The sequence below is a fragment of the Papaver somniferum genome, chromosome 8 (assembly GCF_003573695.1).
Source record: "Papaver somniferum cultivar HN1 chromosome 8, ASM357369v1, whole genome shotgun sequence".
Classification (NCBI taxonomy): Eukaryota; Viridiplantae; Streptophyta; class Magnoliopsida; order Ranunculales; family Papaveraceae; genus Papaver; species Papaver somniferum.
This window is the reverse complement of record NC_039365.1, coordinates 66,782,291-66,798,717: the sequence shown is the minus strand read 5'-3', so window position 1 is coordinate 66,798,717 and position 16,427 is coordinate 66,782,291.

Sequence of the window (16,427 nt, the reverse complement as noted above, 5' to 3'; positions counted from 1 at the left end):
ACAGGAAGGTGTACATAATGGTACACATGTCCTGGTACTAATTATCCACGCCAAAGAAAATTGAAAAGACATTACCAAAAGTAAAGACCAAACACATAAAATCTTTTGAACAAATGAAACATAGAAAAAATCATCAAATCATGGGGAAGGTTGCTCTGTTATGGTGACCAAAGGTGAAGCACTTTGTGCACATCATAGGCCTCTTTTGCTTCTCATAAGCATTCTTGATACGCTGTGTTCTTCGTCTACCGGGTGGAGGAACAAGAATAGGAACAATAACCCTATCACTAGGATCATAAGCCTGCGACTTGTCATAATTGGGGATTGGCAAGATGATCTCCTGGTATGTCCTGTTGTACCATTCGGTGGTGAAATTCAACAAATGAATATATGTCTTCTCTCATAGCTTGAATGGCAGCACAAGCATGTGCATAAGGAAAACCATTACCTCGCCACCCGTGACATGTACAAGTTTTCTGCAATAGATTTACAGAATGAGTCCGGGGAGACCTGACTTCATACAATCTTTCCATGGACTGAACAACAGTCCAAGTATGACCAATGTTGATGTTTTCCTTTAGTAAAGCCTCATATTCAGGAGTGAGCCTAGTGTTGAAATTTTCTAGACCTTCTATCCTTCTCTCAGACATCTTCTCCATAACCTTCAAACTAACATAATAAAAACACAAAACATAGAATCAAAAACATGATCCAGAAGGAATACAGATAAAACATGTGTACAACAATGTACACATTAAGGAAATTCGTGTTCTACACACAGTTGCAGAATCACAGATAAACATGTGTACAAGTATATACAGATCAAGAAAATCCATGTATGCAACAATGTAGACAGACTTACATAAATAAAACACTAAACATAAAACTCACCGTATCGCATCGAGAAGAGCAAATGCATACAACTTTTTGAAAGGAAGAACCCAGTAGTTTAAGGACTCGGCAAGAGTTGAAGAGTGAGCACCATATCTGCATACAGGGAAAAATGCATTTTCCCATTTCTCTTTTGGAATAGTCCTGATATAGTTAGCAACATGTCCACATCCAATTTCATGCATGCCCCGCAAAGCTTCTTCAAAGTTCGCTGGTGTGTAAGAGTAGGCAGCTTTGTAAAACAAATCAATAACGGGCTTCGAATTCGCATCACCTGATCCAATGAGGAGATTGTATTTGATGTGGTAAAAGAAATAGCTGTGATGTGAATTAGGAAAATATTTTGGAATGCCCTGCAAAAGTCCTTCTCCACGATCACCAAGGAAAACAATCTGACGACCATCGACAACTTGTTGAAGATTCTCCAGAAACCAAAACCAATTATCTTTGTTTTCAGTAGAAACAATATCAAAAGCAAATGGGTAAAAACCATTGTTTCTATTGATACATGTCGCAGCCATCAAAGTACCCATGTATCTACCAGTAAGGAAAGTAGCGTCCAAGTAAATCATGGGCCTGAGATACCTACAACTATGCTTGCAAGAACCGAAACAAATGAATATCCTCTGATATCTACTGGTTCCATCCTCAACTTCAAACTTCACATATCTATCGGGATTACTTTCTTCAATTGCTTTGACATACCAAGTTAAATCACTATAAGACTTCTCGTCATCGCCATACTGTTCTTCAAATACAACTTCTTTCCCTCTACGAGCATGGTGATACTTAATATTGGACCCATAAGTTTTCTTAAAAAGTGACATGATCTGTCTGGGTTTTGAGCTAGGATCACCCTGTATATTGTCAGCGATCAAATGCTTGACTAACTTGGTTGTCACCGCATGACTCTTCAACCTCAAACCAACACCATAACTACAAAAAAGAAAAAAACATGAAAAAAACTGGAATAAGTAATGTGAACCACAATGTACTCCTAATAAAATCTCAAAACCAACACTATGGACATACATGTGCACCACAATGTACACCTAAAACAAATCTACATATATAAGGTGCACAACTATGTCCACCAATATGGACATACACACAAAAATCCTAAAGATAAGTAATGTGGACTAGTATGAAAACAACTAACCTGTGAGCATTACAATCTTTCAGCACGAACCGAGAAGTATCACCTTTCACAGGCCCAAAGTGAATCCTCCAACCACAACCATCTTCTTCGCATTTTGCAGTAAAACGAGTCGTGTCATTTTTAAGAATAATCCTAACAACTTTAACACCACCCATAAATTCTCTACCAATCTTGTCAAATACATAAACCCATTCATCAATAATAAGAGGCTTCCCCTTGTCTGCATCATGATCTAACACCCTTACTATCTTAGGACTTTCAGTTACACAAGCAGACTTAGAACAAGAACCACAACTACTGCTACAACCAGAACTACTGCTACAACCAAACTTAGAACCAGAACTACTGCTACAACCATACTTAGAACGAGAAGTATGATTCCGAATCATATCCACATTCAAATAGACATCTTCATTATCAATAAGAATCATGAAATCAATTAAGCTTTGCAGTTGTATATCACCTTGCATAAAAACTACTTGAGCATTATCCGTATAGCTGAAACATATACTCCCAGGAGACAAAGACCTCCAGTGCTTGCATGAAAAATGCTTCAATTCTTCTACGATTGTTTTAGTATTAACACGAAAAACAGCAGAATGCTCACCATGTTTCAAAACAGCATTAATAAACTTCTCAGACCTGTATGATACCCCCACATATTACAAAAGAAATGATAATAAACATCTGAAGCTTCAAACAACAATTTCATATAACCTAAAAGTAAACGGTGTGCAAGAAAGTACGCATTCAATCGAAGCAAAAAATATCAAGTAACACTAAACCTAGATAAAATACTCCATCAATTAAGCTCCAGAATCTTACTGGAACATATAATTGAATAAATCACAAGCCTAGGATCTAGTATCAGTTCGATTTTTTATCATTCATCATAAAACTAAAAAAAACATCATCAAACAACATTAAACAAAAATCGAATTGATCTAGTATTAACAGTAAATCATCATCGTCACGAGGATCAAAAGCTAGTATATAACAAAATATCAACTCAAGATCATACGAATTGATATCATAATCAACTCATAAACTCAGAAAAACTAAAAATCAGAAACAAAACCTGAAAATTAGATGTAACAGATGAAATACAACCAAAAGAAAACTAACCTGAGGTTAAATTCTGCTCCATTAACAATCAAATCCAATCTAACCTCTAAGAATCTGTTAAATCACCTCCGAATTCAAACCTGAAACGATCTATCTCTCAATCTGTCGTGAATTCAAATCTGAGATTAAGAATTTTCGACTCTAGAACACTTTCGAATGTAACCTGAGTTGAAATATGATGAAGAAACGATCAAATCCTCACTGAAATTGTTAAATCGCCTCCCAAAACTAATCTCTGAGCTGCATCCTGTTTTGAATTCAAGTTTCAGATCCAAAAATTTCGATTTCAAAATCACGCTTTATATATCAGGAATCATTCAAGGGTAATTATGGTATATGGAAAACTCGCAAAATCGGGACTCGTTCATGAATTTGGACTAACTCGTCAATGTTTGGACTAAACTATACCAGGCGGGGCTTTTTTGGACTAGATTGTACTGAGCTTCAAATGGATGGACTAAAGCGTCCAAAGCCCACAAACTTTGGGACTAAACGTCAATTTCTATATATTCAAAACGTAGATGTATAATTATCTCTAATTGCCTGCCAACGCTGTCTCGCAAACAATGGTAAATTATCCAACATAAAAGCCTGAACTGCGCCTATCAAGTCTGAATGGATGCATACCTGATCCAAGACCCAACTTGAAACCAAATTTAATCCCCACAATAAACCCATATATCTCCGCCAGATAGTTAGAAGTCACCCCAATCCGATACACATTGCACCAACAACGATGGTATCAATGTCTCTAGCAACCACCCCGCACCTGCTACACCCGGGTTTCCTCTAACAGCTCCACCGCAACACAACAATAATTCATGTCTATTAGGTGCACTCCAAAAACACTCCACTGGATCATTTGCGTGACTTTGAAGAAAAAAAGGACATTCAGTTCACATACTGAAATACTCGTTTTTGAAAGAAAACCTAACTGACCCACTTGTTTTCATAAACAAAATTGTCCCTTGTCATCCACAATTCAGAACGTATCACCAAAACTATAGGCAATCATAGATATTTCACCATGCGACTGTAACCTTTAGCAGCGGCATACGCTACCGTTAAGATGGGATGTGGTTTAAACCAAACAATTCCGCAATCCAGTTCCAAGCCCTCTTCGCGAAATAACAATGCCACAACAAGTGGTCTAGAGATTTCTCTTCAGAATTACACAAACAACACTTATTGATTACATATATTTTAAACCCACTACGGACCTTATCCAGAGTAGCACAAGCATCCCGCAATAGTGTCCAATTATGAGCAGGCCAAGGATGGATGAAATAACGCCCTCCATAACAATTGCACTCCCTCCAGACGAGCATATATGTTGCGAACAAGCGACCTTGCTGAACTGACAGAGAACTTCCCATCATAATTTGGTTTCCATATCATGCAAGCAGCGCTACCTAAAGGTGTAGAAAAATCCTCCAGCTTAATACCTGCAGCTAACAACGTATTTCTGCAGTCATCAGGTAACTCCCAACTGCCATCATCCAAGCAATAACTTACCATGACTGTACGCTTTAGTGTTTGGTCCCTAGTGATATCTGTCACTGACTCATCTCCCCATAAAACATCATAGTAAAGTGAAATGTTCCTACCATCTCCTATCAGCATCATGGGATTTTCTTCAACCAGGCTATAAACCCACTTAACCCCAGGCAGAGTAGATGACTTAATATATTCTATTAACTTTTAATTTTTCTTGAAAAATTTTGCACGCAAATAATAAGCCCAAACTTTGTTAGAGTTTTTAATTTTCCACCATATAGGCATATAAGGAATGATTTATTCATAACTTTCAGTCGAGTTATACCAAGGTCACCTTTTTTATAAGGCGCACAAATTTTATCATATGCAACCACAAATGACCCGCTAACCCCAGAATCTCCTGACCAAAGGAAGTTACGAATGTCAACTTTCCGTCCCACCAGTTGATTCTGGATTTCTTCAACCACATTATTGATATGATGATACCGCACGGCAACCAACATGATTTTCACCCCAAGTAACGATCCAGAAAAAAAAGCAATGTTCATTCCAAGAAATTCAACGATGGTTCTACGTCTACTCAAGGAACCCCCTCTATAATATAATTTACTCTTTTGGCGATTTACCGTGAACTAAGCCCTTTTATACAAACCAAGTAACTAAACAAAATTCCTCGAACTTTTCATATTACCTTTGCAAAATATTATGATGTCATCGGCAAAAAAACAAGTGAGTAGGGGCGACACCTTTACGAGAAACCATTTGCGTCATTCGTCCCTCCTTAAAGAGTTTCAAAATGTTTCGACTCAACACATCCTCAATAAGAACAAAAATCAACAGAGATAAAGGGTCACCTTTCCTCAAGACTCTATCATTTTTGAAGAAACCCTCTACACTACCATTCATCAAAACCGAAATTCTAGCAGAGGTCAAAATACATTCTTCCTCCTATTGAGAAGAAAGGGTACCGATATTGTTCATGTTTGTCTTTTTGCCCCGTGATGAAACTACAGATCATCTTTTGCATCGGTATAATTTTGCAAGAAAAATTTGGTGACAGTGTCAATTGGCACGTTACTATGATTCAAATGTCCTTTTCATGATAATAACTTGGATTTTTTCTTTAACTTAAAAAGTTCAAATTCAAATACGGAATTTAATCAGAACAGCCATTGTGTGACAGTTTTTGGTGTGAAAGCTTTCTGTTAAAGCATTTCTCGGTTGAACCAACATTTTGCTATCTCAAGCTTGGTATCAGTGTTACTTGAAAAAAATTATATATTGATTTCTAGTCTACTAAGTCAAGTAGCGGACTAGGTTTAGCATTCCGTAATTGAGTATCAGACATCACCCTCGAAGACTAAATATCGATAAAGACATTTAGAGGACTTCATCAACAATATATGTGAAGACTGAACCATTCTATTTTACTCACTATCTTACCATTCTATCTTTATGAGACTATGTAGTATGACTTCTCGTATATTTATTGCAAAAAAATAAGTTCGAGTCAAGCTTGTCTTGTTAAACATCTCGAAATATGATTTGAGCGTTGGATGTTCAAAGGCCCTTAACAATATTAGTTTGAAATAATTTATTGTTCAAGAATTAAATTTGTGGATCAATTGAAAATTGCCCATGGAATGATTTTATCATTGAGAATGTTTCAAACATCAAAAGAGAAAAATCCATCACTTCAGATATTTTGGCTCAGGGGTGGTTGGTGAACCATCTCGCAAACCATAAATATCTGAGTTTCTATAATACAGTGAAGGTTGGCGAACCATCACAAACCAGAAGCTCAGAACAGGACAGTTCACGAACCGTGGTGATCTGAATTTTTAAGTATTGGTAAAAAAGGCTAACGGTTGGCGAACCCAGTTCACGAACCGTGCCCATCCGAGTCCTCGAGTCGAGTAGGGTTGGTGAACCCGGTTCACGAACCATTTCACCCTGACTCATGAACTATTTCCTTAGGGTTCACGAACTGTTTCACCAACGGTCCTTGAAAAACTTTAGAAGATGCTTAAAGACTTTTTTTTTTTCAAATATGCTTAGCATTGCTATGACTCTCATAAACACCTCTAAGACATCATTGGTCACTAAACACTTGTGTATGTGGATCATGATTAAATTTTCAAGTGTTTAGATGAACATCAAACTGCTTATAGTTCATAAGGTATACTTGCCAAAGAATGGTAATTTTACACGGTTCCATAACCAGACTACTGAGTATATTCTTCCATATAAGTTTCAAGACTAATTCTCACATACTTACGTGAAACTGTAATTAGAGTTACATCTAAACAAAGAAAGTGTTTGCTTGAATATCAAGTTATCTTATCTTGAATTCTAAGCAACACCCGTTCTTGAACATCTATAAATAGAGATGATCTTTCAACTGGGAAAATCAATCCCTGATACTTTGTGTCCTAGTTGATAGCTAGAGACGTCCTCTGATTAGGTCGACGACTAAAAGACTCCGCTCGAGGATTTGTGAATCCAGGTCCGAGTATCTTTACCTTGATAGTTCGTGTATCATGTTCTTATTGTTATGTCACCGAGTTTTTCATAATCTCTTTCAAGCAAGATAGATAGTAATCGCAAATTTTTCTTCATCTCCAGCTTTGTGATTCCTCAAAATAGATATCTGAAAGCTTCTCTTAATTGATTAGTTCAAGGTTTTTCTAGAGAGGTAGTTAAAGATCCAGGCTTCTCAGCTAACTGAGTGTAAGTGTTCCAGATTGTGAAGTTTTTTAACTTTGTCTATTACAAACACATTTACAAGACTTGATCTTTGATTTAAATAGAAATCAAATAGGCTTATTTGTTAGAGGCATATTGGTATCAAAAGTCTTCACCTAGGTTGAAGAAACTCTTAGGATATAAAGGACGTCATCTAAGGGAAGTAATTGCGTAGACCCTTGTGAGGTTCAAGAGACGTAAAGAGCGCGACTGTAACTGAATCACTTGGAGGATGGATCCAGTATCAACTTATTCCAGTATATAGTCTGATAGTAGGCTAGTTTCTGTAGCGGCTTAATATAGTTTGGTGTTCAAATCTGGACGAGGTCACTAGGTTTTTATGCTTTTGCGGTTTCCCCGTTAATAAAACTTCTGGTGTCTTGTGTTTTTTCTTTTTTTCGCATTATATTGTTTATCTTTATAATGGGATTTACACAAGTTATACTATCCAATCTTAGTAGATACATCCATATTAATACGAGACTCGTTCTTGTAGAATTCGTATCTTGAAAGATAGATAACAAGTTTCATAATTAGCAGAATTCCGATTGGATTATTTAGATACAACTAGATTGATCTTGAATATTGATCTTTGGGATCGTCCAAGCACTCTTCTTAACAATCAGGTTTACAGACTCTATTGGATTTTGTGATTGAGAAGAGATAAAGATATAAACTCTCTCTCTCTCTCTCTATATATATATATATTTTCAAGGATCATTAAGTTGATCTACTTGCAATTGTACTAGGTTTGTCCATACAGGTTGCTGAACGAAAAAAGTTGGTGGTGTACTTGGTACCTTCTCATTTTCAGTTGGTATCAAAGTAGGCAAACATTTTTAGACCTAATAAGTCTATGTTTGTGGCAATCTTAATTATGGACAAGAGTGCAATCTCGATTAACGTACCACTAGCCTTCGACGACATAAGTTACTTATGGAGGAAAATGGCTATGTGATCCTTCTTGCAAGCTCGTGATTTCAAAACATGGGTTCTTGTTATAAGTGGGTACAATTTTCCAATGGGTTGAATAGGAGCCGCGGTTGTTCCAAAATACATAACTACATATAGTGATGCCAAAATCAATGGTGCTAAACACAACTCTAATGAGTTGAATACTATTATCCATGCCATAATCCAAGATCTTCAACATCATGTGTCTACGTGCACTACGTCGAAGAAATCTTGGAATTTCTTAGAAACCGTATTTGAAGTGACTATCATAAAAAAAAGAAGCCACACTTTAAAACCTAACTTCTGACTGGGAAAACCTTCATATGGCTGACGAAGATTCGTTTGAGCAATTTAATCACAAGTTATCTGAAATAGTGAATACTTGTCATGCATTAGGAATGACTATTTCTGAAAGGGATATTGTGATGAAAATTCTGAGATCTTTTCCAGCTCGATACGAGTCTAAGAAACATGATATCACTGAAGGAAACAATTTTAATACACTTTCCAGAAGAAGCCTCGTAGGGAAGTTAAATATTTTTTATCACGAGCAACTCACAGCTAAGGAGAAGTCTTCCACTCCAGAAGCTGTGATCAAACTAAGGTGTCCTCCTCCAAAGGTTAGATTATCTTGGGCTGATGAATGCTGTGAAGATCACGACGAGTTAGAGACTACCATCTTTATGATCACACAACATGTCAGAAATCTTTTCAAGAGACAGTGCGAAACATGATCTGGAAAACGGGTCTACAGATCCAACTTTCAGTAGGAATCTTTTTCTCAAGATGAAAAACCTCTTTAGTGCTTTAAATGTTGTGGGTTTGGACATGTTCAAAAGGAATGCCCAAGTAAGGAATATTATCAAGGAAACTATGCTCTCATAGTTTCTCTTGATAATATGCCTAACGAGCTCCTTCATGAAGATTGTACATTAATTTTTTCTCTTACAGCAGAAACACCTGTATATCCTAATTCCGATTCAGATGATGAATCAGATAAGGAGATTCTTGATTTTTTGATTAAAAGTGAAGAGATTCATCATGAAAACCTTTGTCCAAAAAAAATCTTGGAAAAGTTAAAACATCTCTTCGTGTGGAAAATCTAGAGTTTGGTAAACCCAATGAAAATTTCACAAAAACCATATCTCTAAAAGAAGAAGAGATTGATACCTTTCAATGTGACTTACAAAGGCTTTCTGGAAGTTCTGATAAGAACTTAGCTATGTTGTTTGGCCAAAGGTCCTTTGGTAACACGAGTGGTATTGAATTTAAGAGTAATACCTCATTCACCAATAATAATACCTTCATTCTCGCAGGATCTAAGGATGATGAAATATTTATGGTGGTAAAAATATAGTCGTACCTCATGGTGATTCTCGCTCTTCACACTGCACTTATTGTGGAAGTTGTGGACATACTAAAGGGAAGTGTTAAAGATCGAAGAAGAATGACAAGATTATTGTTAAACTTCAGAATGACATGGAAAGGAAGAATCTTTCCTTGAAGAAATTACTAGCTTCTCAGAGCCACGTCGAGAGAAAAGAAGAAGGAAGCCCATAAATGGTAAAAATTTATATAATCATAAAAAAAAACCAACGGCCTTGTTGTGTCAACTTGTGATACTAGTGATGAGTTTCCTACTCACCCCTTCACTACCTAAACTTAGTGATGTGTACAACTTCACTATATTAACTAGGGAATATTAGGTTTGCACAAAAATACATCTTGAGAATTATATTTTCTGATGTCAAGGTTGTTCAAGTAATTTACTGCTTTCATCTTATGTGTTAAACTGTTTTCAAATTGTTGTTTGGAATCCAACCTTAATATATCTCTATAATATGAGGAAGTTCATGGATATACATTCAATAATTAATACAATTTTGTAACCTTGAAAGTGGTCAGTGTTTGTATTAATTTGAAGTTAAGGGTATACTGACGGTTGGTTTTTTAGCCCGTGGCTTACTGGGTCACGAACTTCTTATGTAGTGTTTTAATTCAAAGGCCAGTTTCCTTATTTTCTTGAGAATCTCGTTTTGATGATTCTCTACTCTATGTAATTCAAATTCCCTATAAGAAGGTAGAGAATAATGGCTCCAATAACTGGAGGTGTTACGAAGAAGGACGTACTAGAAGCAGTCAATGTTTTTCTCTGTGAATGAATCAAATCTTCAAGAACTAAGAAGGGAAAATCTTCAAGAGATGCAGAATCCCCTTCAACTACATGTCTGTTAACAACCTGTTATCATGACAATGATTTTAGGGCTAAAATGAAGGAGTTAGTAACAAAGAGAAATGATCTGATATTTGAGATCAGCCACTCTTTGAAAGAGGTAACTCACCATGAACAAAAGGTATGGAAGAATACCTTGCGTAGTCTTGAAGCAGGACTTAATGAGTTAACAAACATCTCTGAAGATGTGAGAAAACTGAATGATCCAATCATCAATAGATTCTTCAACAACGATAAGGAATTCTAGTTAAAGTGTTACTAGTTAACTCCTTGTAAGAATTTATTCTTATTGTTTAAGGAGGAACACTAGATTTTAGAGCAGTTTTTATGTGTTAAATTAGCTATTCCAAATATTATCATCTTGCATGTTTAAAGCTTATTTAATTAAATTTTATTTTGGAAGATGACTCACAATACCTAATCTTCATGGATTATATATACGTATTGCTTATTATTTGATATTTGTTTTTTTCTATCATATTCTGGTAATTAGAACAAGATATCTTATATGTTCTCATGGGTTAAGCTCTTAACTCTTGATAAACGAGGAGTAAAATATTTTGAGAATCACAGTATTGATCTCTCCACTATTTGACTTTGTGAATATACCACTACAAGATTCCGTAAGATGTTCTCTAGGAATCTGCTTTCCTCCTTGATTGCATAATCGCCAGGGAATAAGTGGTGAACTTTAATCTCTACGTCCAGACATGTCTAGGGAAGATATAATCCTTACGTTGAGTCATATCGGATTAATTATCATCTTTGTTCGTAATTGGCTTAGATAATAGTTTTTGACGATGATTATTTTTCTCACAAAAATCGTGTATCTTGGTGCCTCCAACATTAAGGTCGTTATTTTCAACTTCTTTGTTTGTAACTGGAAAGAAGAGAGAAAAATATTGGGATACGAATCTACTTTGTTCGTAACTAGCGAGTAAATTTGTTAGTGTCCAAGAAATCATTCTTGTGATTAGAGTCAAGGTTTCTCATTTTGTTATTTCGGGAATGACATTAAATGGGGAAGAGTTCTTTTGAAGTTGTTCTTAAACATCTTATATTTGTGGGGAGAGTGGATGTAGAATTGTAGGAGATGATGGTACCTATATATCTCCTTGATGAAAACGCCGAGTTTCTTGGTGAAATTGTGTAAACTAAAAGCTGGTGTGTAATCTCTAGTCTTGAAACCTTTTTTTTAATTCATTATGATCCCTGTTTTTCTCCTTTGCCAATTTTATTGACAAAAGGGAGGAGAATTATTAAGTAGTATCTTACTACAACGTAAGGATTTTCGGATCCTTATATAAGGGGGAGTGGATTTTGATCTATAGGTTTTACCTATTTTGCAAAAGATAACTAAGGGGGAGAACATATCACCGTAGTATTGCTTCAAAGTTGCGGTGCAATTGAACTTAAATGAAGGTAACAATATTATGTTTCTGTATAATAACCATTTAGTAGAGTGATTTCTCAATCGATCAAAGCTCGTTTTGAGTATTCTCATAAGTTGTTATCGCTATGGATCTTCAACATCAAAGGTGCTGAACAAACACATGCAGAATCATAGAAAAACTTGAAGTACGAAGAATTTAAGAGATTGTTGAAGAACCAAGGAGATCAAGCAAAGTGGATTTTGAGTTGAAAGATCATTTTATTTTGAACCAATATGTATTGAATAGTTTTGTCACTAAAATTGACAAAGAGGGAGATTGTTAGAGCATTGCTCGATTGAATCCACAAGTTTTGCTATCTCAAGCTTGTTGCCAATGTTAGTTGAACAAACTATATATATCTTGATTTCTAGTTTACTAAGTCAAGTCTCGGACTAGGTTTATAATTTGGTAGTTGAGTATCAGACATCACCCTCGAAGACTGAATATCAACAATGACATTTGGAGAACTTCATCAACAAGGTATGTGAAGACTTAACTATTATATTTTACTCACTATCTTACCATTTTACCTTTATTAGACCATGTCGTATGAATTCTAGTATAAATTTTAATCCAAGCTTGTTTTGTTAAACATCTCGAAGTACGATTCAATCATTGGATGTTCAAAGGTCCTTGACAATATTAATTTGAAACAATTTATCATTCAAGAATTAATTTTGTGGATCAATTGAAAATTGCCCAAGCAATTATTTTATCATTTGAGAATGTTTCGAACATCAAAAGAGAGAAATTCAGAACGTATGTTATTTCGGCTCAGGGTAGGTTGGCAACTATCTCACAAACCGTAGATATTTGAGTTTCTAGAATACATGGAAGGTTGGCGAACCAATTCGCAAACCATAAGTTCAGAATGGGTCGGTTCACGAACCGTCGTGATCTGAATTTTTAAATAATTGTGAAAAAGACTAACGATTGGCGGACCCAGTTCGTGAACCGTGTCCATCTGAGTGCTCGAGCCGTGCAGGGTTAGAGAACCCGGTTCACGAACTGTTGCACCCTGACTCGTGAACTATTGCCTTGCGGTTCACGAACCGTTTCACCAACGGTCCTTGTAAAACTTTAGCAGATGCTCAAAGACCTATTTTTCAAATATGTTTAGCATTGCTATGACTCTCATAAACACCTTTAAGATATCATTAATCTTTAAAATACTTGTTTATGTGGATCATGATTAAATTTTTCAGTGTCTAAATGAACATCAAATTGCTTATAGTTCATAACGCATACTTGCCAAAAAACAATCATTAAACACGGTTCCATAACCAGGCCACTGTGTATATTCTTATATATAATTTTCGAAACTAATAATCACATGCTTACGTGAAACCCTAATTAGAGTTTCATCTAAACATAGAAAGTATTTTCTTGAATCTCGAGTTATCTTACATTGATTTTGTAAGCGACCCTTAGTTCTGAATATCTATAAATAGAGGTGCTCTTTAAACTGGGAAAATCAATCCTTGACGCTTTATTCCCTAGTTGATAGCTAGAGTCGTCCTCTATTGACTTAAGTTTCTTCTGAGAAACATAATTAAGTCTATGACTAAAAGACTTCGCTTGGGGATTCGTGAAGCCGTGTCCGACTATTTTTACCTTGATAATTCATGTATCATGATATTGCAGTTCTGTCACCAAGGTTTTCGTAATTTCTTTTCAGGAAAAATAGATAGTAATCGCAAAGTTTTCTTCATCTCATACTTTGTGATCCCTCGATATAGATATATGAAAACTTCTCTCAATTTATTAGTTCAAGATCGTTCTTGAGAGGTGGTTAAAGATCCAGGCTTCTCAGCTAACTGAGTGTAAGTGTTCTGAATTGTGAGGTTTACTAGCATTGTTTATTGCAAACAGATTTCCAAGCCTTGATCTTTGATCGAAAGGGAAATCAAATAGGTTTTTCTGTTAGAGGCAGATTGGTATCAAAAGTCTGCACATAGATTGAAACAATTCTTAGTTGTAAATGACGTCATCTAAATGAACCAATTGTGTAAAGCCTTGCGAGTTCAAGAGATATAAGGAGCGAGACTGTAATTGAATCACTTGAAGGGTGGATCTGGTATCAACTACATTCTAATAGTAGGCTAGTGTCTGTAGCAGCTTAATACAGTTTGATGTTTAACTCCGGACGAGGTCCCGAGGTTTTTCTAATATTGCGTTCCTCGTTAACAAAACTTTTGATGCCTTGTGTTTTCCTTTTCCGCATTATATTGTTTATCTTTATAATATGATTTGCATAAGTAGTACGTATTCAATCTTAATAGATACGTCCATATTAATTGTGATCAATTACCAGACTCGTTCTTTTAGAGTTCGTGAAAGATAGATAACAAGTTTCATACTTAGCAGAATTCTGATTGGATTATTTGGATACAACTAGATTGATCTTGGATATTGATCTTTAGGATCCTCCAAGTACTCTTCTTAACAATCAGGTTCACGGACTCTATTGTCTAGACTTTCTGATTGAAAAGAGATAGAGATATAAATTCTATATACTTATTGTCAAGGATTATTAAGTTGGTCTACTTGCAATTGTATTAAGTTTTTCACATACAAGTTGCCGAACGAAAAAATTGGAGGTGTACTTGGTACCTCTCATTTTCACTTTCAGTGGCACAGAAAATAATGCAGTGGTAATGGTGGGTGTTCAAATATTTCCGATAATAGTTCGTACAATATTTTGATACTCATGAAACTTAGTGGTAGTTTGTTATTTTAGTTGCTTTTTTTTTCCTCTTGTCGGGAGGGAGATATAAAGCCTTTTCATATCCCATTTTATTAATATAATTCTTCTTTGTCGACCAAAAAAGAGACGAAAAATAGGTGTAGACTTGTAGTACTTGTCCCACATTTTCTCGTGAACACCCAATATAACTAGAACATCGCTGCCACGGTGGGGAGGGCCGACCAAATAGAAGACAAATATTTCAAATTGAAAGAGTAAAAGTATCATTTTTTTCCTGAAACTAAGGGAGTACATCGTTTTATTAGTTGCAACAAAAATTTAGTTGATGCATAAACCAAAATGTGGCTGCATAATGTGTTATGCATCTTTTGTGGTGGTTTGCATAATGACTATGTATTCAATTTCTAATAATCGTGCCTAAAAGGATAAACACTTCCGAATTTTTCATAAAAAATTTAAATTTGATATTGTTGTTTGTACTCATTGTACAAATCTCTTTAAAAGTTTTCCAACGAGATAAAATTTGTAAAATTCCAAGGCACAGACTTTAAGATATGTTATATTCTAGTTTGCTTACCAATTATATCCCTGAAAAAATAAGATACATGAATAAGAGTTATAGTAATTTGACTAAAATGGAGGGACAATTGTGTCAAGTGAAAAAGTAATCATGGACACCAAAGATTTCCAATCCTTTTATCAAATTGCACATTTGCATGAGAGTTTTTTTTTTTTTCTTTTTTTAACTCAAAAAGGGCTAAATATATATTAAGAGGAAAACATGATTAATGTGAGGCTTCATTTTACAAAAAAAAAAATGACCGCCAAAACCTCCCTTTGTGCCCTCTGGTCGGTCGGCCCAACTATACACTTGAGATCAAGATTTTAAAAACGTCTCACAACTTGGGTTATACTGTGAACGACCATTACCGTAGTGTATTTTGACGGTTGTGGGGAAGGTTTCAAATCAGGAAGTGACTAATATTGAATGGCAGGTAGAATCCTGATTTGGATATTTATAATCGGCCATTGTGATGTGAAAGATGCATGGAATCAGAGTGTGCTCGAAAAAGAACAACAAAAAGAGAAAAAAAGAAAAAAAAAAAAAAAAGGGAACCGTTTACAAAGTGAAGCAGTGAACCTTTAATCCAAAGATTTGGAAAATCTTGCTTGTTAGTGATCCTATGGTCCGTCGAATTACCTCGAAAGTCTTAAAAGGATGACTTTAAATCTCTTTGTGAAAAGAAGTTCCCACGGATCACCAAAAATTACCAAAAGGATAAAGAAAAGAAGCAGATCAACAACTAACAGATTTTTCATGTCCTCGCTCATCTAATAAAACAATTTTCAAGCTCTTCGTTAGCACGTTTTGAAACGGGTAAAACTATTTTATTGGTCACTTTAAGAGGAAGTTTCATGGTGGAAGAATTCCATCTTCCATCTTCCACACCACCTTAGCATTTAGAATAGTTCATGATGGTGAAATAATACAAAAGGTAATCAAAATAGTGTTTCATGCTAATGAGAATAGCATCAGAAAAACGCTATTTAGAATAGCGCTTTGCGCTATTAATATTAACGCTTTTTTCTCAGCCATTAGATTTTCAACGGCTCATTTTAAATCTATGGCTAAAAAAAAAACGATATTCTGAATAGCGTTTTATGCTATTTAGATCAACATTG